Source organism: Puma concolor, chromosome A1, assembly GCF_028749965.1.
Source record: "Puma concolor isolate L17-30 chromosome A1, mPumCon1.1.hap2, whole genome shotgun sequence".
Lineage (NCBI taxonomy): Eukaryota > Metazoa > Chordata > Mammalia > Carnivora > Felidae > Puma > Puma concolor.
In genome coordinates, this window is record NC_141667.1 from 46887629 (window position 1) to 46912683 (window position 25055).

Below are 25055 nucleotides of genomic sequence, written 5' to 3' on the forward strand. Positions count from 1 at the left end.
AGTTGCAAATAGCAAGATTTCATTCTTTTTGGTTACCGAGTAATACATATATACATATATATACACATATATATACATATATATACATATATATACATATATATACATATACAAGTACATATATATACATATATATACCACATTTTCTTTATCCATTCATCCATCAATGGACATTTGGGTTCTTTCCATACTTTGGTTATTGTTGATAGTGCTGCTATAAACATTAGGGTGCATGTGTCCCTTCGAAACAGCACACCTGTATCCCTTGGATAAATGCCTAGTAGTGCAATTGCTGGGTCGTAGGGTAGTTCTATTTTCAGTTTTTTGAGGAACCTCCATACTGTTTCCAGAGTGGCTGCACCAGCTTGCATTCCCACCAACAACGCAAAAGAGATCCTCTCTCTGCATCCTCGCCAACATCTGTTGTTGCCTGAGCTGTTAATTGGAGCCATTCTGACAGGTGTAAGGTGGTATCTCATTGTGGTTTTGATTTGTATTTCCCTGATGATGAGTGATGTTGAGCATATTTTCATGGGTCGGTTGGCCATCTGGATGTCTTCTTTGGAGAAGTGTCTATTCATGTCTTTTGCCCATTTCTTCACTGGATTATTTTTTTGGGGGGTGTTGAGTTTGATAAGTTCTTTATAGATTTTGGATACTAACCCTTTATCAGATATGTCATTTGCAAATATCTTCTCCCATTCTGTTGGTTGCCTTTTAGTTTTGCTGATTGTTTCCTTCACTGTGCAGAAGCTTTTTCTTTTGATGAGGTCCCAGTAGTTCATTTTTGCTTTTGTTTCCCTTGCCTCCAGTGACGTGTTGAGTAAGAAGTTGCTGTGGCCAAGATCAAAGAGGTTTTTGCCTACTTTCTCCTCAAGGATTTTGATGGCTTCTTGTCTTACATTTAGGTCCTTCATCCACTTTGAGTTTATTTTTGTGTATGGTGTAAGAAAGTGGTCCAGGTTCATTCTTCTGCATGTCACTGTCCAGTTTTTCCAGCACCACTTTCTGAAGAGACTGTCTTTATTCTATTGGATACTCTTTCCTGCTTTGTCAAAGATTACTTGGCCATACGTTTGTGGGTCCATTTCTGGGTTCTCTTCCATTGATCAGAGTGTCTGTTCTTGTGCCAGTACCATACTGTCTTGATCATTACAGCTTTGTAGTATAGCTTGAAGTCTGGGATTGTGATGCCTCCTGCTTCAGTTTTCTTTTTCAAGATCGTTTTGGCTATTTGGAGTCTTTTCTGGTTCCATACAAATTTTGGGATTATTTGTTCTAGCTCTGTGAATAATGATGGTATTATTTTGATAGGGATTGCACTGAATATGTGGAATGCTTTGGGTATTATTGACATTTTCACAATATTTGTTCTTCCTATCCAGGAGCATGGAATCTTTTTCCATTTTTTTTTTTTTTTTTTTTTTTTTTTGTGTGTGTGTCTTCTTCAATTTCTTTCACAAGCTTTCTATAGTTTTCAGCATATAGATTTTTCACCTCTTTGGTTAGATTTATTCCTAGGTATTTTATGTTTTTTGGTGCAACTGTAAATGGGATTGATTCCTTGATTTCTCTTTCTGTCACTTCATTGTTGGTGTATATGAATGCAACCGATTTCTGTGCATTGATTTTATATCCTGCAACTTTGCTGAATTCATGAATCAATGCTAGCAGGTTTTTGGTGGAAGCTTTTGGGTTTTCCATTAGAGCATCATGTCATCTGTGAAGAGTGAGAGTTTGACCTCCTCCTGGCCAATTTGGATGCCTTTTATTTCTTTGTGTTGTCTTATTGCAGAGGCTAAGACTTCCAATACTATGTTGAATAACAGTGGTGAGAGTGGACATCCCTGTCTTGTTCCTGACCTTAGGGGGAAAGCTCTCAGTTTTTCCCCATTGAGGATGATACTAGCGTTGGGTCGTTCATATGTGGCTTTTAAGATCTTGAGGTATGCTCCTTCTATCCCTACTTTCTTGAGGGTGTTTATCAAGAAAGGATGCTGTATTTTGTCAAATGCTTTCTCTGCATCTATTGAGAGGATCATATGGTTCTTGTCCTTTGTTTTATTGATGTGATGAATCACGTTAATTGTTTTTCGGATATTGAACCAGCCCTGCATCCCAGGTATAAATCCCACTTGGTCGTGGTGAATAATTTTTTTAATGTATTGTTGAATCCAGTTGGCTAATATCTTGTTGAGGATTTTTGCATCCATGTTCATCAGGGAAATTGGTCTATAGTTCTCCTTTTTAGTGGGGTCTCTGTCTGGTTTTGGAATCAAGGTAATGCTGGCTTCATAGAAAGAGTTTGGAAGTTTTCCTTCCATTTCTATTTTTTGGAACAGCTTCAAGAGAATAGATGTTAACTCTTCCTTAAATGTGTGGTAGAATTCCCCTGGAAAGCCATCTGGCCCTGGACTCTAGTTTTTTGGCAGATTTTTGATTACTAATTCAATTTCCTTACTGGTTATGGGTCTGTTCAGATTTTCTATTTCATCCTGTTTCGGTTTTGGTAGTGTATATGTTTCTAGGAATTTGTCCATTTCTTCCAGATTTCCCATTTTATTGGCATATAATTGTTCATAATATTCTCTTATTATTGTTTTTATTTCTGCTGTGTTGGTTGTGATCTCTCCTATTTCATTCTTGATTTATTTATTTGGGTCCTTTCCTTTTTCTTTTTGATCAAACTGGTTAGTGGTTTATCAACTTTGTTAATTCTTTCAAAGAACTAGCTTCTGGTTTCATTGATCTGTTCTGTTTTTTGTTTGTTTCAATGGCATTAATTTCTGCTCTAATCTTTATTACTTCCTGTCTTCTGCTGGTTTTGGGTTTTATTTGCTGTTCCTTTTTCCAGCTCCTTAAGGCGTAAGGTTAGGTTGTGTATGTGAGGTCTTTAGGAAGATTGGGTTTGGGTTTTGGGTTTTATTTGCTGTTCTTTTTCCAACTCCTTAAGGTGTAATGTTAGGTTGTGTATCTGAGATTTTCTTCCTTCTTTAGGAAGGCCTGGATTGCTATATACTTTCCTCTTATGACTGCCTTTGCTGCATCCCAGAGGTTTTGGGTTGTGGTGATATCATTTCCATTGACTTCCATATACTTTTTAATTTCCTCTTTAACTGCTTGGTTAGCCCATTCATTCTTTAGTAGGATGTTCTTCAGTCTCCAAGTATTTGTTACTCTTCCAAATTTTTTCTTGCGGTTGATTTCGAGTTTCATAGCGTTGTGGTCTGAAAATATGCACGGTATGATCTCGATCTTTTTGTATTTACTTAGGGATGATTTGTGTCACAGTATGTGGTTTATTCTGGAGAATGTTCCATGTGCACTGGAGAAGAATGTATATTCTGCTGCTTTAGGATGAAATGTTCTGAATATATCTGTTAAGTCCATCTGGTCCAGTATGTTTCAAAGCCACTCTTTCCTTGTTGAGTTTTTGATTAGATGATCTATCTATTGCTGTGAGTGGGGTGTTGAAGTCTCCTACTATTATGGTATTACTATCGATGAGTTTCTTTCTATTTGTGATTAATTGATTTATATATTTGGGTTCTTTCACATTTGGCGCATAAATGTTTACAATTGTTAGGTCTTCTTGGTGGATAGACCCCTTGATTATGATATAATGCCCTTCTGCATCTCTTCATACAGTCTTTATTTTAAATTCTAGATTGTCTGATATAAGTATGGCTACTCCGCCTTTCCTTTGTTGACCATTAACATGATAGATGGTTCTCCATCCCTTTATTTTCAATCTGTATGTGTCTTTAGCTCTAAAGTGGGTCTCTTGTAAACAGCATATAGATGGATCTTGTTTTCTTATCCATTCTGTTACCCTTTGTCTTTTGATTGGAGCATTGAGTCCATTGACGTTTAGAGTGAGTACTGAAAGATATGAATTTATTGCCATTATGATGCTTGTAGAGTTGGAGTTGCTGGTGGTGTTCTCTGGTCCTTTCTAATCTTTTGTTGCTTTTGGTATACATATGTTCATCTTTTCTCCCCTCAGAGAGTCCCCCGTAAAATTTCTTGCAGGGCTGGTTTAGTGGTCACAAACTCCTTTAGTTTTTGTTTGTCTGGGAAACTTTTAATGTCTCCTTCTATTTTGAATGACAGCCTTGCAGGATGAAGAATTCTTAGCTGCATATTTTTCTGATTCAGCACACTGAATATATCCTGCCACTCCTTTCTGGCCTGCCAAGTTTCTGTGGATAGGTCTGCTGCAAACCTGATCTGTCTTCCTTGTAGGTTAGGGACTTTATTCCCTTGCTGCTTTCATGATTCTCTCCTTGCCTGAGTATTTTGTGAATTTGACTATGATATGCCTTATTGATGGTCAGTTTTTGTTGAATCTAATGGGGGTCCTCTGTGCTTCCTGGATTTTGATGTCTGTGTCTTTCCCCAGTTTAGGAAAGTTTTCCGCTATGATTTGTTCACATAACCCTTCTACCCCTTTTTCTCTCTCTCCCTCTTCTGGGACCCCTATGATTCTGATGTTGTTCCTTTTTAATGAGTTACTGATTTCTCTAATTCTTAAATCGTGCTCTTTTGCCTTCATCTCCCTCTTTTTTTTCTGCTTCATTATTCTCTATAAGTTTGTCCTCTACATCGCTGATTCTCTGTTCTGCCTCATCCATCCTTGCCGCCACTGCATCCATCCATGATTGCAGCTCAGTTATAGCGTTTTTAATTTCATTCTGGCTATTTTTTACTTCTTTTATCTCTGCAGAAAAGGATTCTAATCTATTTTCGACTCTAGCTAGTGTTCTTATTATCGTGATTCTAAATTCTGGTTCAGACATCTTGCTTGTATCTGTGTTGGTTAAATCCCTGGCTGTTGTTTCTTTGTGCTCTTTCTTTTGGGGTGAATTCCTTCATTTTGTCATTTTGAAGGGAGAAAAGGAATTAATGAGGTAGAAAAATTGAAATTAAAAAAATTAAAATTAAAAAAACATTAAAATTTAAAAATTTAAAACACACACACACAAATCGAATAAATGATGCTAGATCCTAGGTGTGTTTTGGTCTGGGTGTTGAAAGTGGTTTGACAGATTAGAGAAAAAAAGTGTGGGGGGGGAGGAAAAAAAAGGAAATCTTTTGAGAATTTGAAAAAATGAATACACTGAAGTAGACTCAAATGAGATGATGGGAGTAAAATAGAATTTGAAAAAAATATACACAAAAGTAAAGGATATAGTAGAAAAATTAAAACTATTTTTTAATAAAAATTAAAAATAAATATGAATTTTTTTCTTTTTGTGTATCCAAGAAAAAGAAAAGAAACAAAAAAGAGAAAAAAGATTTTAAAAAAAGAAATCGTTTGAAAATTTGAAAAAAGTGAATACACTGTAGTAGACTAAAATAAAATGATGGAAGTAAAATAGAATTTGAAAAAGTTTACATAAAAGCAAAAAATGTAGTAAAAAATTTAAATAAAAATATTTTAATAAAATTGAAAGTAAAAATGAAGTTTTTCTCTTTTTACATTCAAGAAAAAGAAAAGAAATGAAAAAAAGAAAAAAAGAAAAAAAGAAAAAAAAAGAAAATTGTTTGAAAATTTGAAAAGGTGAATACACTGAGGTGGACTAAAATAAAATGATGGAAGTAAAATAGAACTTGAAAAAATTTACACAAAAGTAAAAAAATATAGTAATAAAATTTAAAGAAAAATATTTTTAATAAAAATTGAAAATAAAAATGAATGTTTTCTCTTTCTGTATTCAAGAAAAAGAAATGAAGTGTAAAAGAGAAGGAAAAAAAAGGAAAGAAAATTGAATAGATGGACCTGCAAACAGATTGAAATAGGACTGAAATTACTTCGTTTTCCCCTAGAAGGCAGTCTGTGTAGTGCTTTATAGTCCATAAACTAAGCCGGGGGTGAGACTTGTGTTCTTGAAGAGTGAGGTTGGCCCAGTTGGGCAGGGCTCAGTGTAATGGCTCTGCTCTCCACTAGATGGTGCTGCTAGCCTACTGGGGTGGATTGTTGCGGTGCTCGTAGGTGCATATGAGCATGCGCAGGAATGATGAAAATGGCGCCACCCAGCTACCCAGTCTCTTCTCCCAGATCAGCAGTCGCACACCTGTCCTCTGTCTTCAGCTTTTGTCCACTCCCCACTTCACTCTCTGTGACCAGGCCCCAGGCAGTACCTCTCTCCCGAGTTTTGTCTCAGATGCGGCTGTTTTCCCTGGCCCCTTACTTCTGAAGGACTGTGGCTTTGACCCTTTCTGCCCCTCTGCGGGAGGGTCTCACCGAGCAATGGCCAAATGTCGGCTGCACCCAGGAACGCTTGCTGGACCCTGCTGCTGCTGGTGCCCCAAGGCTGCGGCCAGGTGCCAGCCCGCCCCAGAAAAAGTTCGCGAGATAGTGTAGCAGCAGCGTTTCAGGGATTATAGAAAAATCACAACACACATCTGGCACCAGGCTTCACCCTCAACGACCTTGTTCCAGCACCAGCAAATGTGGCCACCTTCTGGGGTCTGCTGGGACCAGGTGGCTTCAACAGTCTCTACCAAATGTCCTTCCAGCAGTGGAACTGCTTTTCCTGTGTAGCCCGAGAACCTCCCGGATCCCACTCTGTTCCTGGGGATTTACCCTTCTCACCAGAGCACCACCAGGTATGGAGCTGCGGAATTGCAGCCTTTGCGCTCCCCTTGTTTACAGTCTTAATGGAATTTAAACCCTCTCCTTTCTCCTTTCTCCCTTTTTAGTTTAGTCCCTGTGGCTGTTACCAATTTTCCACTTTCTCTCCAGCTGCTTTTGGGGAGGGGTGCTTTTCCCATATTCTCCCCCCCTCCCCAGTCTCTGTCCTCTCTCTGCCTGCAAAAGTGGATCCCTAACCTCTGCAGCTTCTTGCTCCCCAAATTCACCTGTCCGCACAGCATACCTGCTGAATTCTGTGGTTCAGGTTGTGCAGATTGTTGTGTTAATCCTCCAATCAATTTTCTAGGTGTGTAGGATGGTTTAGTGTTGCTCTGGTTGTATTTCATGGACACAAGACACACAAAACACTTCCATGCTGTTCTGCCATCTTCAATGTTTCAGTAAATGATTTTTTTTTAAGCAGACCATAAAAGCATGAATATAGAAGACTTAACAAGGCAATTAGCAATATCTTCCTGAAGGACGTAAATAAAACTCAAAACTGCAGGATAAACATCTTTTCAAGCACAAAAGATTAGATTTTTTGGCTATTAGATTTTTTGGCGATTAGAAAAATTGGCTATATATGGAGTTATAAGGCAAGTCTCAACTAGGTTCAAAGGTAAGAAATTAGAGCATTTCCTCTGGTCACAGTTGCCATTAAGCTATAAATCAACAATAAACATATAACTAGGAATCTCCATATATTTTGAAAATAGCAAATACATTGTTAAATATTCCATAGATACAAGAAATAACCACAATGTAAATTAAGATATATTTAGTCCTGAATTTTAATTAAAACATGACTTATTAGAACATGAGATGCAGTTAAAATGTACTTAGAAATATGCAGCTTCAAATACATGTTAAAAAGGGGAAAGGCTGAAAATGAATTAATTATTCATCTCAAAACAATAGAATAACACAACAGACTAAATCACAAATTAATTGGACAAAATAAAAATAAGAACGGAAATTAATAGAAACAACCATACAATAAAAAGGATTAGTAAAGCCAGAAGTTCGTCCTTTGAAAACACTGATAACATTGATAAAAGCTGGAAAGACTGATCAAATTAAAGGATAGTAGGAACAAATAACCAACAAAAAGAAGCTATCACTACATATTCTACTGAATTAAAAATATAATAACATAGTAGCATAAACTATTTTATACAAATAAGTTTGAAATAAATTAGGTAAAATGAACACATTTCTGCTAAAACACAACTTTCCAAAACAGACATAAGAAGAAATAGAAAATCTGAATAGGGCTTTTCATAATTCATATTGAAAACTGTCTCTCAAAGAATATTTTAGGCCCAGATGGCTGCCCAGACAAATTCTATTATAGGTATTATACAAACTCTTCTAGAGAATGAAAAAAGAGGAAATAATTCTAAACCCACTTTTTGAAACAAAATACTTTTCAACTCATGTTATGGCATATAATTTTGATACCAAAACTTGGCAAGGACAATACAAGAAAGGAGAACTACAGACTAATCTCACATGTGAACTTAAATGCAAAAACCCTAATTAAAATATTAGGAAAATGATTCCAGCGATATAGAATTAAGATATACCTGCTAACCAAATGGAGTTTATTCCTGGATGCAAGGTTGATATAGTACTTAAAAATCAGTCAGTATAATTCACTATGTTAATTGAATGAGAAAAATCAAATTAGAATCTCAATAGGTACATAAAATGCATATGATGAAGTTCAATATCTAGTCATGATACAACACTTTTAAAAAACCAGGAATAAAAAAGAATTTACTTACTTTAATAAAAAGTATTTAGAAAACCATCTAAGTGCAAAACATCCTACATAATAGTGAAAGACTAAGAACTTTTCTTTGAGAAATGGAATGTATCAAGGATGCCTGCTATCCCCACTTCTATCCAACATTATACCGAAAATTTTGGCCAGTATGGTAACATAAGAAAAAAAATTAAGGCATAATTTTGCATAAGGCAAAAAAAAACTGGACAGTAAAAAATAAAATTATCATAACTTGCCTTTGATATGATTAAAAGAATTCATGAGAATCTATTGATAAATCACCCACACATAAAAATCAGTATCAGGTGGGTTATCGAGCATGAATTTGAAAGGCAAAACAACAGAGCATTAGAAAGATAACAGATACATTTTCCTATGAAGGAGAAATTAAATAAATTTTTTCAGGGGGTCGCCTGGGGGGCTCAGTTGGGCATCTGACTTTGGCTCAGGTCATGATCTCACTGCTCCTGGGCTGGAGCCCACATCGGGCTCTATGCTGACAGCTCAGAGCCTGGAGACTGCCTTGTATTCTGTCTCTATTTCTCTGCCCCTCCCTTGATTGTGCGTTCTCTCTCTCTCAGATATAAAATAAAACTTAAAAAATTAGAAAAAAAATTTAAGCCTTATTTATTTTGGAGAGAGATCCAGGGAGGGGCAGAGAGAGAGGGAGAGAGAATCCCAAGCAGGATCCACACTGACAGCACAGAGCCAGTCATGGGGCTTGATCCCAAGAACCGTGAGATCATGACTTGAGCCAAAATCAAGAGTCGGACGCCCAACTGACTGAGCCACCCAGGCACCCGAGGAGAAAAATTTTTAAGTAGTATATAAAAAGTGCTAATCATAAAGGGGAAGAAAGATACAAATTTGACTACATTAAAATGTAGAACCTCTTTTTATGATAATCATATCATTGAGAAAGTGAAAAGGCAAGCCTTGCACAAAGGATAAGGTATCTGCAAAAACTGTAACTGACCAACGGGTCATATTCTGAATATATAAAGAACTGCTACAAATCCATAAATAAAAGGCAATTCAGTAGAAAAGAAGACATGAGCCTTGAACAGAAATCTCGCACAAGAGGTTATCGGAATGACCAAGAAACATAAGAGAAGTTTCCCAACTCCATTATTCACCAGAAAAAGAAAGTTCTGGTGATTTCTGTCCTAAATATATGTGTAACAGAAATTTGTATGTAGTTACACCAATAAATCTAAATAAGAATATTTATTGTAGTATGTATTATTTTTAAAAGCCAGAAATTGGAAACAATCCAGATATCTATCAAGAGAAGAGTGGATAAATAAGCTATGACATGTTCATGCAATGGAATATTACACAGCAGTGGGAACAGACAAGCCATGACACAACACGTGCCACAAACATGTTGAATGAGGAAGCTTCCAGACACCAAAGAGGGCATTCTGAGTGATTCTGTTTAGCTGAAGTTTAATATTAGACAAAAACCGCATTTCAGTGTTTAGAGATGCATCCTTAGGTAGTAAAAGTTTGTTTTCTTTTTTTTTAATGCAAAGAAATTGTGTCAGTTGGGGTCTGCTCATGAGAGAGAAGACCCTGCACAGGTATTTTAACAGAGAGAATGTGAAGAATTGTCCATCAGATATTCAAGAACTGAAAAGGGAAAAGCTGTTCACAGAGGTGGTGACTGCAGGAAGAAGCATCTGGGAGACCAGAGAAAAGAGGTTGGAGTGATGAAAACTTAGAGTCTTGGAGCTGGACCAGCCCCTCTGAGGGAGATGCTGGCCAACTGGCAGGTGCCCGTGTCTCCAAAGGGGCATCATGAGATTGTTTCTGGGAGCCTTGGAATCAGCTCCTCCTACTGAAACACAGTGCCTTGCTGTGGTGAAGCTGACAAGTGCAGAAAGCGACCAGGACAAATCAAGTCCTCCTTTCTGCCTCCTCCAGGCTTTGCTGTCTCTCCCTAGTGCCCCCTATTGGCAGCATCAGAGAAGCAGCTAGTTCTAAAGGAGAGAGGTGGCTTGCAGGGTCCCAACCTTGGCAGAGGTTAACAAACACGCTGGGCTTGATGCAGGGAGATGATGGCTTATTAATCCATACAGACATGATTAGCAAAGGTCGAGGTAGTGGTTGCCTTAGGAGGAAGGGAGGATTACACCTGGGAGAAGCCATTTAGGGACGGAAGAGAGTTTCTTTCTAGGGTACAGGCTATATTTTATTTCTTAATGTGGAGGGATGGCTACGTGGGTGTTTGGTTTATGATCCCCCACCATGCTGTACGCCTATGTTCTATGTGCTTTGTGTGTGTGTGTGTGTGTGTGTGTGTGTGTGTGTGTGTGATTTTCCACAACTAAAAGTGAAGTAAAATATTTAATGGAACAACACAGGGAAGAGAGCAGTATTGCTGTAGACGGGCAGGACAGAGGAAACTTCTCCAAGGAGGGGATATCTGAGGCCAGCTTGAATAATCAGAGGGGCCAGACATGCCCAGAGCCCTGTACAACCTTCCAGACAGAGGGCCATGGGTACCCTACATCTTAGGAACACAGGCCTGCCATGGAAATTGTGGAGGGAGCCAGCCACCATGGCTTTGGAGGTACCCCTGGTGGTCAGGTGTCCATGAGGCAAGGCATCCAGTGACTGAGCCTTTGGAAGTCCAGTTTACCATTGGAAGGCCAAGTTGCCAGAAAACGTCTCCAAGTGCTGAGAGGTGACTCTGGGACAGAGAAGCCAGCGGATGGACTGGCTCCAGAGAGAGTCCCTGAGGTTTCTGAACCAATTCCAGTCTGCATTCCTGGAGCTGGCAGAGGCTTCCGGAAAGAACAGCAAGATCTGGTCTTGTGCTGTCTCATTTCCCTCTTTCCCTCTTTCCTTCCTAATTTCCTTCCTACAGCCTTTCCTTTCTTACTAGTTCCTTTCCCTGCCTCCCACCCCCCCCCTCTTTCTCACACATTAACTAACCCACAGCCAGACACAACACATAGGCATATAAACACACACACCCTGCATGGCCACCTCCTACACATACATTCTTCTCTACATGCCCACAAACCAACCACACACAACATACACATATTCATTCATACACATCTCAGATCCCTCTGATGCCTGCAGAGCACTTTAGCGTCCAGCTTTCAACTTCACAGCCTCTTCAACAAGCCATAGCAGTCCCATTTTACAGGTGAAGAGCTTCAGGGTCAGAGAAGTTGAAGAGTATCTCCAAGGTCACAGAGCTGGGAAGTGACAGAGGGGGGCCAGCACTCCAGTCAGCCTGGCTCTGTGCTTCTCCATCCCCCACTATCCCACACAATTTTTAAAACATTTTTAAGGTTTTATTTATTTATTTATTTTAGAGAGAGAGATTGAGAGAGAGAGAGAGAGAGAGAGAGAGAGAGAGCAAGCAAGTGCGGGAGGGGCAGAGACACCCCGGGAGAGAGAGAATGCCAAGCAGGCTCCTCCCTGTCAGCACAGAGCCCAGCTCAGGGCTAGAACCCATGAGTCATGAGACCATGTCCTGATCTGAAACCAAGAGTTTTAAAATGTTGGAAAATATTGGGGACGCCTGGGTGGCTCAGTCGGTTGAGTGTCAAACTTCAGCTCAGGTCACGATCTCACGGTTCATGAGTTCGAACTCCGCATTGGGCTCACTGCCGTCAGCACAGAGCCTGCTTCAGATCCTCAGTCTCCCTACCTCTCTGCCCCTCCCCCCCCCACATGTGCATTCTCTCTCTCTCTCTCTCTCTCTCTCTCTCTCTCTCTCTCCCTCTCCCTCTCCCTCTCTCTCTCTGTCTCTCAAAAATAACAAATAAACATTTAAAACAAATTTTTTTTAGGTAGGATCCACACCCAACATGGGGCTTAAATTCATGACCCTAAGATCAAGAGTCGCCTGTTCCACTGACTGAGCCAACCAGGCACCCCACTCCCACACAATTTTAACTGCCCTCCAAAGTGGCTGCACCCACCTGCCATGGTTGAGAGCACACATTTCCCCACACCCTCTTTGGCATTTGACACTGTCGAACTCTATTTTGCCATGTGTTGAATTAAAAATGGCATGTCATTATTTTAATTTGCACTTTAGGGAGATCTTTCCCAGAAAAAGAGATTCCTGAGTCCCAATGTCAGCTCTTCTGATCTGAGACTCAAGACTGAGTGGCTTGCAAACTTCCCAGGTGATGTGAGGTGAGGTTTGGGAACTAGTGGCCTGAGGACCGGCATTGTCTCTTCCAGGTCTGTTGCTCTCTGATTCTGGGGGTCTTGCCTCCTCCTGGACCCAGGACTTAACTTAGGCTCAGTGTCTCCACCATCTTTGCCACTTACAATGCTGTTCTTTCCATGAAGGAAGATTTTTAAGACAGAAGTCCTGGCAACCGCGCCCATTTACGAAGTTGGCTCTTGGAGCCATATTCCAGATGTCACACAAAGAACACCTACCCCTCAGAAAGAAGAGATTAATATGCGCAAAGAATCTATTGTTTTCTGGGTACCATGTTGTGCTTGCTGGACACTAAACTTCTACGGGGTCGCTTAAATATCACAACAACCCCGGGAAGCCTTATTGTCCCCATTTTACAGATGAGGGAACTCAAGTTCAGAGACTTAATAATTTCCCTGAGGTCACACAGCTTCTAAGGAGCCCCTATCCTGAGTCTGTCTGGCTCCAAAGCCTGGGCTTTCTTCACCATCACCTGCCTACAAATTAGGGTTTCTTAGGAGAGAGAGACCATAAATGGCCAGTGCCTCCTTTCCACAGATATTCAAAGGATTCTGGTCACTTTGGCTCCCAAACGCCACCCCCTTCCTGCCTGAACTACCAAGTTCCTGACTTCTGGAACACTCTGGAAGGTGCATGTATTTCATGGAAAAGGGATTGTTTTATCATACTTAGCATGCAGTAGCTTATTTGATTTAACCCTGGGGAATTCATTCCTGAAAATATGGACTGCAGGGTAGATGGACTGGGGGAGACAGAAGACGCCTCTGATCATTTCTCTTGCCACCATCTCCTGGGGCTAATGTGGAAGAAGAGAAGCATAAAAGTGACTTGTCTTGATGAATTATGATCAGTTTTTCAATTTCTTGAGCTTTTCCTTTAATTCTGGGAAAGTTCAGAGGAATAGCATATACCAAATAGCCAAATACCCACCATGTAAAATGACCGTTCAAAAACAATTTGTCTATTTTTTTCAATTTCTTAAAAATAAAATAAGCAACATGTTGCTCATCTAGAGATGAAACCCCCTTGCTTTGCCATTTCAGATTTCATTTCCTCCCCACATCATCCCCCAACAGCCTCGGTCACAAATTTAGACTATTTCTGCCTAATTCATTAGAAATTTATAAGTACATGTATCTTGAACAAATAAAAATTAAAACTTGAATTTATATATGGGGCACCTGGGTGGCTCAGTCGGTTGGGCATCCGACTTTGGCTCAGGTCATATCATGGTTTGTGAGTTCGAGCCCCGTGTTAGGGTCTGTGCTAACAGCTTGGAGCCTAGAGCCTGCTTCAGATTCTGTGTCTCCCTCCCTCTTTGCTTTTCCCCTGCTCATACTCTATGTTTCTCTCTTTCAAGAATAAATAAACTTTAAAAAAAATAAAAAATTGAATTTATATAAATGGTACCATACTGTACCTATTATTCCATTCCCTGTTTTTCTTCTCTTTATGCTACACCACTGAGAGCTCTTTAAAAGTTGAGAATCATGTCTTATTTAATCTCTGCATTCCTGGTGGCCTTGTACATTCTGAATGCTCAATAAATCAGGAAGGAAGGAAGGAAGGGAGGGAGGAAGGAAGGAAGGAAGGAAGGGAGTAGGGGAGGAGAGGAGGGAGGGATAGGGGAAGAGGGGAGGAAGGAAGGAAGGGAGAAAGAGAGGAAGGAAGGAAGTGAGGAGCAGAGGGAGGGAAGGTGGGGAAAGTGGGGAGGCAGGAAAGGAGGAAAGATCAGTCTTCTGAGTCAAAACTTCTTGTGTGCTCCCAATTAGAAGTGAGCGTGATGACCGAGGCTTTCTAAGTCTTTTGTACCATGATTTCCCTGACTTAGAGTTCATATCCCATTAGAGCAGCAGTCCCTCTACCCTTTGATCTGCTCACCGTCCTGCTCTCCAGAGAAGTCCCAGGCTTGGCTTCAAGAAGCTCCAAGCCACACAGCTGCCTAATGTGCTTAGCTCCAGTGTGGTCCAACTCTCACTGGTCATAAATCAACCAGCCAAGCCTGAAGCCTGAATTACTCTCTAGCTCTCAAAAACCCTCAAGGATTTGGAGAATTAGCTGCCAGTTCAAACACTTGTCTTTCCTCCTTCCCTTCTCCCACTCTGCCTTTGTCTCTGTCAACCACGGAGCACCTTTCTCAATGACTCTTTCTGCCTTGATGAGTCTCTCTTTCTGAGTATCTCTCCAACTCTGATTCAAAATAATGCCTCTGTCTTCCTTTCTTCAGCCCCTGTGTCTACCTTCCCACCTTCTCCCTTCCCTCCCCTGAGTCTCGCTGCAGTCACAAGGCCAGGATCCCAGCTGGGCCATAGATCTCCTCGTTACCACTATTCTCTCCCTCTCACTTTTAAAAATGCCTTTTATGGTGGCTTCTAGCACAAACAGCTGTCGGAGCATCTTTGAGAAAACCTCTGGGAACAGATGCTCTGGCAGTTCTTCAGATTCTTTACTCTGCAAGCCGAGATGGATTTGGGAAGAAATTCATTCATTCATTAACCGATTAAACAAATATTTATTGAGCTCCTTTTGTATGCCAGTCAGTGAACTGGACATTGGAAACATGGCAGTAGATAAAACAGCCCTTATGGAGTTTATAGTCTAATTGGGAGGCAGATGTAAATCTAATAGCCACTTAACCATATAATAACACATAGTGATCAATACTATGAAAAGATGGTCCACAGTGCTCTAATAAGAATAGTTAAAGTCTATTGAGTGTTTATTACAAAACGGGAACTATTGCAAGCACTTCACATACATTTTTCTTAACAAAAACTCTCACAGTTCTATTTTACATACAGTAAAACTAAGAACAGAGTGGTTAGACAACTGGCTCAGGGGCACACAGCTTGTGAGTGGGAGGGCCAAGATTTAAACATAACATGGGGACTGGGGAACAAGAGGAGAAAAGTCTTCCTGGAGGCTCAGTTTCCTTCCGGTACGAATAGAATTTTTCTTTCCAAAAATCACACACAGAATAGGACTCAGAAACGGAACTAGAATCCAGCCTCCTGAATTCTAAGCTAATCCAGTTCTAAAGTCAAACAGACTGGAATGTGAAGGTTGACTCTGTTAACAAATCTATTAAGCCCCATGAGTCTTCCCAGAAAAACCAAGAGGCATATGGGGGCAGGGATGCTGGGAAATAGACACTTTCTGCTCAGAAGGGCATGTAGATGCTTGAGCCTCCTACTCTGGGACAGACTTGGGGATAGTAAGTTCCTTGAAGGAAGGACCTTGTGTTCTCCATTGCATCTTCCTGGAGCACAGTAAGCACTTCAGCTATTTACTGAAAAATTAATGAATGGATGAGTTGAATTAAATGTAAGTAAATTAGGTGAAAAAAAAAATAGAACAGATGGAAGCTCTATGTTTCGTCCAAGCTAGGGGTTTATAATTGCAAGAACTTCCTTTCTTTCCACTCTCACTAACACCAGCCAGCCGTGTGGAAAGATTCAGCCAGGTATCGGGGTCAGTTTCTACCCTTTCTTTTCAATCTGCATATCCAAAACATTTTCCTGCTGTTTCATAAAATTCCCTTTTTAATTTTTTTTTTTTTTTTTTTCAGTTTTGCTGATTCAGTTAAGGGCTGAATTTGATCTAGAAACCTTACCTCTTAGGTCTCTTTTGATAAAAGAGTCCCCAGAGTGCCCATCTCTTTGAAGCCTCTTTATGAGTTTCAGAACTGAGTAAAATGCCGACCACTTTCAAGATAATTACACTGGAGCAGACACATTGTTCCTGGGATCTGTTTCCCAATCTGAGTAAACAGAGTCTGGTCCTTTTTATGTTCTTGTAACATACGCACTGCTTTCTCTTTCATTTTTCTCTCTGTCTGGAGAGCTGCCTGTGGGTTATTTAATCTCTGGACCAGGGAAGAGGGAAGGACTTGTTTGGGAAAACATCATCCACAAGAAACTTGCCCTTGGCTAGAGGGCTGACTGTTGGCTGATTCTGGCACATTCAACTACTCTCCCTGTCCCACAAAGAGATCGGGGAAGCCAAGAACCACTCAACAACCTTAGAAAAGACTGAAGAACCAAATGTACCCACCAGTTCAAGAGCCATTAGGCTGAAACAACAATTAAAGCAATGCCCACTGTTGCATCGTTTTTTATAGGTAATGTGTTGGACAAGGACACATATGTGGGAATTGAGCCAGATGGCTTCCAGTCCCAGCTCTGCCACTTAAATTAACTATGGGGCCTAAGCTCAAGTGCCATCAGTTTTCTCTTCTGTGTAATGGGAATGATAAGAGAATTTATCGGAAATGTTTATTATAAGGATAAAATTAGGTAATACCTTCAGAACGGTGTCTGACATTTAAGTGCCTGACAGATGATGGTGATGATGGTGATGATGGTGATGATGGCGATGATGGCGATGATGGTAATGAAGATGATGATCTGTGACATATAAAGCACTTTCACATTCGTGCTTGCGTTTCGTCGCATTTTCTTTGCTCTCCTGGCAGAGAGCCTGTATCAGAACCATATTCTTCTGACTCTCAGTCTCGGTGCACTTTTATTCTGGGCCATTCCAAAGGAGTTTGACTTATTCTCTGTGATTCCCAGGGTAAGGAGGTGGAAGCTACAGGAAGAAGATTTGGACTCCAAATAGGGATATTTATTTTTGATGGTCAGAGGTATCACAAAATGACTGTCTCAGAATAGGAGTGTGTTTCCTGTCCCTGGCAGTACACACAGAGGCTGCCAGCCACCTGGAGAGGATGTTGTGAAGGGAATGGAGAAGTCAGACTTGGTGGCCTTCCAATTCTGAGAGTCTGAGCCTCTTGTATGAACAGGAAGTGTCTATTTCTGCCAACCCTCCACCCTCATACTCCTCGTTATTTTTCCAGGAAATCCCAGGAGGCCTGAGAGTTTTATTTGCAGATCCAGCCCTCACACTGCAGCCCATTTGACTGAGGAACCAGACTTTTGGGTGATTCAAGAGGCTGGATTCTAGTACTATTTCTGCATCCTACTCTAAGTGATCTGGGGCAAGAAAATTCTGTAGTTTGTGCCTGCCCGGCCCACTCCCTTTCTCCAGTAATGCTTCCTCCATTTCCATTTGGGGACCACTCCTCCCCTACTCTCAGTCCATGTGAGGACTGAGATCATCCTCACAATCCTGAGATCGTCTTATCTCCATGTTCGGCCCATGACCCACGTCTAACCATGAGGTAGGTGTTCCAGCTCCCCGGCTAAAGTAATTGGTTCAAGAACAGGCATCTGATTCAAGTTGGACCCATCAGAATCTGTCTCAAGACTTTTGCTACATTTGTTGTGAAAGAGATGCTCTTTTCCTGGAGATTGCTAACCTGGTAACACCCCAAGCCTGAGATCTGCCACGTGGGCAGAACATGCCTTAAAATGAAGTCAACACAGACGAAAGCAAAGCTCAGAAGGGGTGAGAACAAATCCTGATGACATCATTCAAATGCCTGGATCCAACAACAGTACCTGAAGTTAGACCTACAGCTAGAGGTGGTCTGTTAGTTACACTACCCAACAAATTCAGGTGGTTTTTAAATTTGTGGTTACTGCATGCATGTATGTATGTATTTCTCAGATACATTTGATTTGAATTGCTACTGCCTGTAACCAAGAGTTCCAACAAATACCCATCACAATGTACTGGAGTGGGGACAGAAGACCTCCCTATAGAAGGTAAGTCTTGAGCTGTGCTCTTCTCTGTATGAAGGTATACCTAGTAAAGTCCTTGGTAAACACTGTTAATTGTATAATAGGTCATTCTTCAATTTTTTTTTACATTTATTTATTTTTGAGAGACAGAGCATGAGTGGGGGAGGGACAGAGAGAGGGAGACACAGAATCTGAAGCAGGCTCCAGGTTCTGAGCTGTCAGCACAGAGCCCTATATAGGGCTCAAACCCGCAAACTGCGAGATCATGACCTGAGTCAAAGTCGGACGCCCAACCAACTGAGCCACCCAGGTGTCCCAAGATAATATGTCATTCTATACAGAGGACAAATCATTAGGGTCTTAACCAGACCCATCAATGCCTTAACTTAAGGGAAATTTAATCACCTCTTAGACTTCGTATGCATACCTCTAGTCTTTACCACTATTTCCAGGATTGCCCCCTCCCCTTTGTTTAGTGAATGAAATTATCATTCATCCACTAAATATTGAAAATGATTACAATGTACCAAGTGTTATAACAAATTATGTTTGGAATACAAAGTTGTGTAAGATATGAAGAACCTCACAGTAAAACCAGGAGGCAGTATCTGCTGTGAACTTTTGTATAACCAACTCAATGTGCCTGGTGTTTTACTTATTTTTTTAAAAAAATTTTAATGTTTGTTTATTTTTGAGAGAGAGAGTGAGAGAGAGAGAGCGAGCATGAGGGGAGGAGGGGCAAAGAGAAAGGGAGACACAGAATCTGAAGCAGGCTCCAGGCTCTGAGCTGTCAGCACAGAGCCTGATGCAGGGCTCAAACCTCTAAGTCATGAGATCATGACTTGAGCCAAAGTCAGACACTCAATGGACTAAACCACCCAGGCACTCCTACTGATATTTTTTAAGTCCCAATCCCTTATTAGTTCCCTGTTGCTGTGGTAACAAACTACCACAAATTTAGTGGTTTAAAACACATGATACATTTCTGGATGGCAGCAATCTGACACGGGCTTCACTGAGCTAAAATCAAGGGGTCAGAAGCGCTGTATTCATTCTAGCAGCTTTAGAAGAGACTCTGTTTCCTTGTCTTTTCCAGCTTCTAGAGACTGTCTGTATTTCTTGGCTCATGGCCTCTTCCTCTATCTTCAAAACCAACCCCTTAGCCTCTTTAAATCTCTCTCCAGTGCTCTCTCTGACTCTGAGACTCCTGCCTCCCTCCTATAAGAACCCTTACAATTATATTGAGCCCACCCAGATAATCCAGGATAATCTCCCCAGGTCAAAACCCTTAACTTAATCACATCTGCAAAATCCATTTTGCTATGTCAGGTACCATACTCCCAGGTTCTAGAAATTGGGGGACCGTTATTCTGCTCACCACAAATATGAAGAAGTGGGTATGATGATGATGATTACAGCCTCCATTTTACACAAAGAAAAACTAAGGCTTAGAGAGAGATAAAAGCAACCCTCCTGGTAACAAAGAAGAGTGAGAGCATCGATTCAAATTCAGGGGTTCAGATCCACTGTCATTGGTATTCACTGTTATTGTCTTTGCAAACCCAACCGATTACAGATTTTCAAGTCACCTAGACCTTTGCAAGTCGCTTAACTATCCTGTGCCTCACTTTTGTCATCTGCAAAATGGAACTAATAATTTTGGGTTTGTGAACATTTGCGGTTATACATGTGGCACCCCTAGCATGGTGTCTGGCACATAGTAGGTGCTCAATTATGTGGCCACCATTCCTAAAAGTGACATTCAAAGTGTGGAGGTGGCAAGGGGCCTGGAGACAGAGTCAGTGCCCTTGAAGAGGGGAAGGAAGTCTCATCCAAGGAGGAAGTGCTCAGCTTTGGCTCAGAGGAGTTGGGTTTCCAAGGATAGTGGTGGAGCTCAGGGTGCGGTGGGGGCCTTCTGCTGGCTTCTATTTTTTTTTTTAAGTTTTATTTTTATTTATTTTGAGAGAGAGAGAGAGAGAGCAAGCACGGGAGGGGCAGAGAGAGAGGGAGACCCAATCCCAAGCAGGCTCTGCACGGTCAGCGCGGAGCCCTATGTGGGGCTCGAACTCAGGAACCGTGAGATCATGACCTGAGCTGAAGTCAAGGGTCAGACACTTAACCGCATGAGCCACCCAGACCCTCGTCTGCTGGATTTGGAACACAGGTGAGGGGACACCTAGCCAGGTTCTGCCATCTGGGAGAGCAGGCCTAGGGCCAGACAAGGCTGGGATGTGGGGCTTTCATTGGGGATTGGTGGTGAAATGAGCAGATAAAAAAATCTACTGTCCTCCCTGACTACTTTTTCAGATCCTTAGCAACTGGCATGTCAACCCGTCCACTCCAAACAAAGTATCGGCCAGGCCCCGCTTTGAGAAAATGCACTTGGGGAGCAACCACGCACCCCAGTCCCCCAGAACATTGCTGCCAGGCGTGCCCTCCCCTCTGCCCCCTGCTGGGCTGATTTGCTTCAAGGGGCCGCTGACAACAGAAGGACAGCAGGATTTACCACTGCCCTAACTTGTCCATTTGTCTTCTGCTTGGAGGGTCCTGACAGGGGAGTTTCCGGGGACCGCAGAGAAGCGTACTGGAGTTCTTGACAGAGACACATGGCGGTGATTACACGCGGCGTTAGGCACAGTTGCCACAAGGCACGGCAGCTCCAAGTTCTCTCTTGGGCACAGTCTCAAACTGACTCAACAGCATCCTTTGCCTCCAACTCCTTTTATAAATTATGTGTGACGATGGAGAAGGAAAGTGGGGGGGTGGGTAGGTACAGAAGGCCTAGGGCAGGGCTCCTCTGCCCCAGAGGCCCAGATGGGGGTTCCCTGTGGTGGCGCAATTGAATGGGGCAGCCTAGAATGATCTTCTTCATCACCAGCCTTCTGTCCCAAGACAGGAAAGCATTCATTCCTTTCTTAAACATGAGAATTCAAACCAAGATGTCCCTTAGGAAAGGGAGCATGGTGACGGAGTTGGAGGAATGACAGCATTTCTTGAGATGTAGGGCAGAGGGCAAAGAAGAAGGAACCACAGAGATTGTCATGGCCATGAACTGCAACTCCTGAGCTAGGGCTGGAGTTCTCTCTCTCTCTCTGCCAGGTATTTATCTGGCATGTGCTTGCATACCTGCATTGACAGGCGGCTCACTACTTCTTAAGGCAGCTTATTCCATTCTTGGGCAGGTTTGACTCTTAGAAAAGTGCTTCAGATAGAACAGGAATCTGCCTCCAGCAGCTGCTGTGGGTTCAGACTTTCAGTCCACTTTCTCAACCACAGGGTTCCCCCAAGAGCTGCCTCTTATATGAGAATCCTTTGGGGAGCTCATTAAAATGCAGACACCTGGGCCCAAACTCAACCTGGGGACTCAGAAGGCCTGAGGCAGGGGTCTAAGAACCTGCATCGGTAAAGGTACATGATATGCACCATGAGAGTCGTGGGTCCCTGAAATGAGTTAGAAGGGCACCCATGAGCAAAGACTGTCCAAGGGGAAAGCCCAAAACCTGGAGGACATCCTTCTCCAATTTGTCAAACTCTGCCAAAAGGTAGGGCTGCCTGGGGAGAAGCCCCACCAGATAGGGATGAACTAACCAGGAAATCACAAATAGCAGCTAATACTTAGGAAATACCCACCCATGCAGGTCCAGCCCAAAGACTTTGGCATAAACCCCTCCGTGTGCAGGCATTACACCGACGTCCTCTTAACAAACAAGGACACTGAGGTTGCGAGAGGTGGCTTGCCTAAGGAAATATGTCTGGGAAGTGTCAGTGTGAGCTTTGACCCCACACTCCCGACCACCATCCAGCAGCTTGATGGGGCCCCCAGAATCTAAGCCTCCCGAGGTCCAGGCCTCTTCCTTTATCTCAGTGAGCAGATGAAATTGTGTGATTTAAATGTGGAACCAGGGTGCACCCTTACCTCCTGGGGAGAAAGAGAGTGCTGCTTGCCCTTTTGAGGATTACCAGCCAGTCCTCAGGGAGGCACTGGGGCTTCCAGTTTGTGATTCTGGCCCTGGGGAACAGCATAGCCTCTCAGGGGGCTGTCCTGCTCACTTCGTCACTCTGGCAGGCAGCCCTATGCCAAACATTTGCAGGGCCTGGCCAAGAGTATAGCACATGTCTGAATAGTTAGAAGTTACAAATTGAGGCAACAAACTAAAAAAACAAAACAAAACAAAAGAAAAAAAACATGTCCTGTCTTCCTATCTTGACAAATATTCTTCTATTTTGGCCCAGAAGGTCAAGTTCAAATTTAGAATTTGGCACATGGCGACATGCAGAAAGTTGCCTCGAGTCCCAGCTCCTGGCGTGGCCCCCTTCCCACCCCCTGACTCTGCCTCACACCCGGAAAGCCTCACATGCGTGTGTGAACGGCACAGCTTTCACATCCCAGCTCTGTCTGTGTGCAGCAAACAGCTGCCCGTTGGCCCCTCTTGGGCCGGGCAGGGGCATTTGGGGGAGCTCCGTCCTGCCCTGTCTGGTTCAGACATGACCCCTGTCCTGCTTTCTCTGCCCTCTCAGTCATTTGCAGCAGCAGCTAATCGCAGGGACCGAAAAGGGAGAGGGCTCAGGGCACTGCCGCTCCTTGGGCCACCTGCATTAGTATTCCACTCAGCCGCCCAGGGGCCCGCAGTCCCTGCTCTCAGCCTGGCACCAGGCCTGGCAGAGGGGCCTGAGAGGCAGCCTCTCCCACAGCAAATGAAGCATGGGGCAAGGCAATGAAATCTTGAGCTATTGCTCCGGGCTGCAAATGAGAGAGACAGGGAGGCAGGGAGAGAGGGAATCTTATACTTTAGGCGGGGAAGAAGGTCACCTAGATCATGAGATCATATCTGCTTCACACCTCACCTGAAATCTGCCTACTAAGTCTTATCATCTTTGGATTTTTTAAATAGTATGGTGCATCTCGCCTGGGGATGATATCCGCTGCAATCCTGCATGTCAGTGACTATCAAAGTGCCATCTGGATCAGCTTCACCTGTTGTTAGACGTGCAGATTCTTAGGCCCCAATCCAACCTACTGAACCAGAAACTCTGGAGGGGGACCGAGCACCGAGTGTTCAACAAGCCCTCCTGATGGTTCAGATGCTCACCAAAGTCCAAGAACCACGGATGCAGGCAATACAGTCACTGCTTGTTTCAGAGCAGAGGAGCGATTCCACGAGAGCCTTGTTCATCAGTATGTATTCATTTAACAAATATTTATTGATAGCTAAACGCTGTGTTAGGCATTGGATTCAAGACAGGGTGCCTGCCCTCCAATTGCTTACAGCCAAGCTCAGGAGCAGGCAAGGAAACAGATCACAACACTAGGAGGCCACAAATGCTAACACAGGACAGGTGAGGGGCCCCGGGCAGCGGAGGAGTATCAGGGAAGACTTCCCAGAGGAGGCTCTGCCTGCACAGGAACTGGAGAAGCTGGCATTGTCAGACGCAGAGCAGAACACAGTCAATTGTTCCTGGTGACAGAGACGCTGTCCCGGACCAAACTTCAGCCAGGTTCCCCTGAGCCCTTTTCTCACCTGGGCCTCGATCTTAGTGCCCATCCTGTCTTTGGTCTGCCCAGCCCAGACTTAGCAGAGTCCTGCCAGGTCATCCCCTCACCCAGGAGATCTGACCACCCTTGATATCTGAGCAAATTCCTCATCTCTTACCCTGGATGTCTAGCCCTTTGCCTTTAGCAAGAACCCTGTTAGGTCAGCTTAGCAAAATCCCCCTACCCTGGACACTCCCTCTTAGTAATTTTCCATCCACTGACGCCCTCACTGTGCTCGTTGTGTATATCATTGTTGTAGTGGGAGTTGAGCTCTCTCTCCCTTATTGCCAAACTCCTATTACAATGGTCCTCAATAACCTTCCTTATCAGTTTAACAAGTGTCAGAATAGATTTTTCTTTAACATTGGGTGAGGGGAGCCATTGTGCACAGACCCAGATGAAGGAGAGAATGTGGACCGGCTCCTTCAGGCCCTTAGGATAGCTCACGTGTTAGGGCAGAGTGTGAGTGAGGTGGCTGAGGCTCAACCAAGGAGGTGAGCCTAGAGAAGTGAACAGCGCCTGTGAGGCTCTCCAGGAGTTAGGGGTTTGTCCTGCAGGCAGTGGGATGCAGGGAGATGTTTTATGCAGAAGAGTGAAATTCTAGAGACTTTCATTGTAGAAAGATCTCTCTGGCAGGCTGCCTCACAGGGAATGGACTGGGGACCCCAAGCTTGGAGCCTTGAGAAACCAGAGAGGAAACTGCTCTCCCCATGGGGGGAAAGAGGGCGTGGACAGGTCTGGACTAGGGCAGGTGGCTACAGGAAAGGAGACAGCTTTGAGATCCATTTAGAGAGTGGGTCACACATCAGAATCCCCCTGGAGAGAATTTTTAAATAAATACTTCCCTGAGCCCACCTTGGAGCCCCTGAATCAGAAATTCAAGCATCTGTCTGTTTAAAAGGCTGCTCTGGTCAGTCAGCTGAAGCCAGGACTGAGAACTACCTAGTAGGAGGCAAAAAGACCCAGCCTGCTGACAGATTGATGGGGGAGGACAGGAGCGAAGGGAAGAAAAGAATGTGTGTGGGGGGCGTCCCCCAGGAGTCTGTGTGAGTCATCAGAGATGCCAGTCACTGCATTTTCAGAACGTGAATCATGAGTCTGGACTGGGGCAGTCAGGGTCTGAAAGCTACATCCTCTTCTCTTTAGGTGCCACAATGCTGGGTTTTCAGGGGGCAAAACCTCACATAAATGAACCACTTGATTAAAGGGATTGAATTCAGACTCATTCATTCACCTCTTCATTCATTCAA

At 42.9% G+C, this 25055-nt stretch overlaps 1 long non-coding RNA gene across 1 annotated transcript; it reads left to right on the top strand.

Moving 5' to 3' along the window:
* The first annotated feature begins 17539 nt into the window (after window positions 1-17539).
* Window positions 17540-24498, top strand: LOC147584144 (uncharacterized). The gene is made up of 3 exons (XR_015255192.1): window positions 17540-18113; window positions 18199-18296; window positions 23165-24498. It is a non-coding gene; the product is annotated as an uncharacterized LOC147584144 (long non-coding RNA).
* Window positions 24499-25055: the final 557 nt, after the last annotated feature.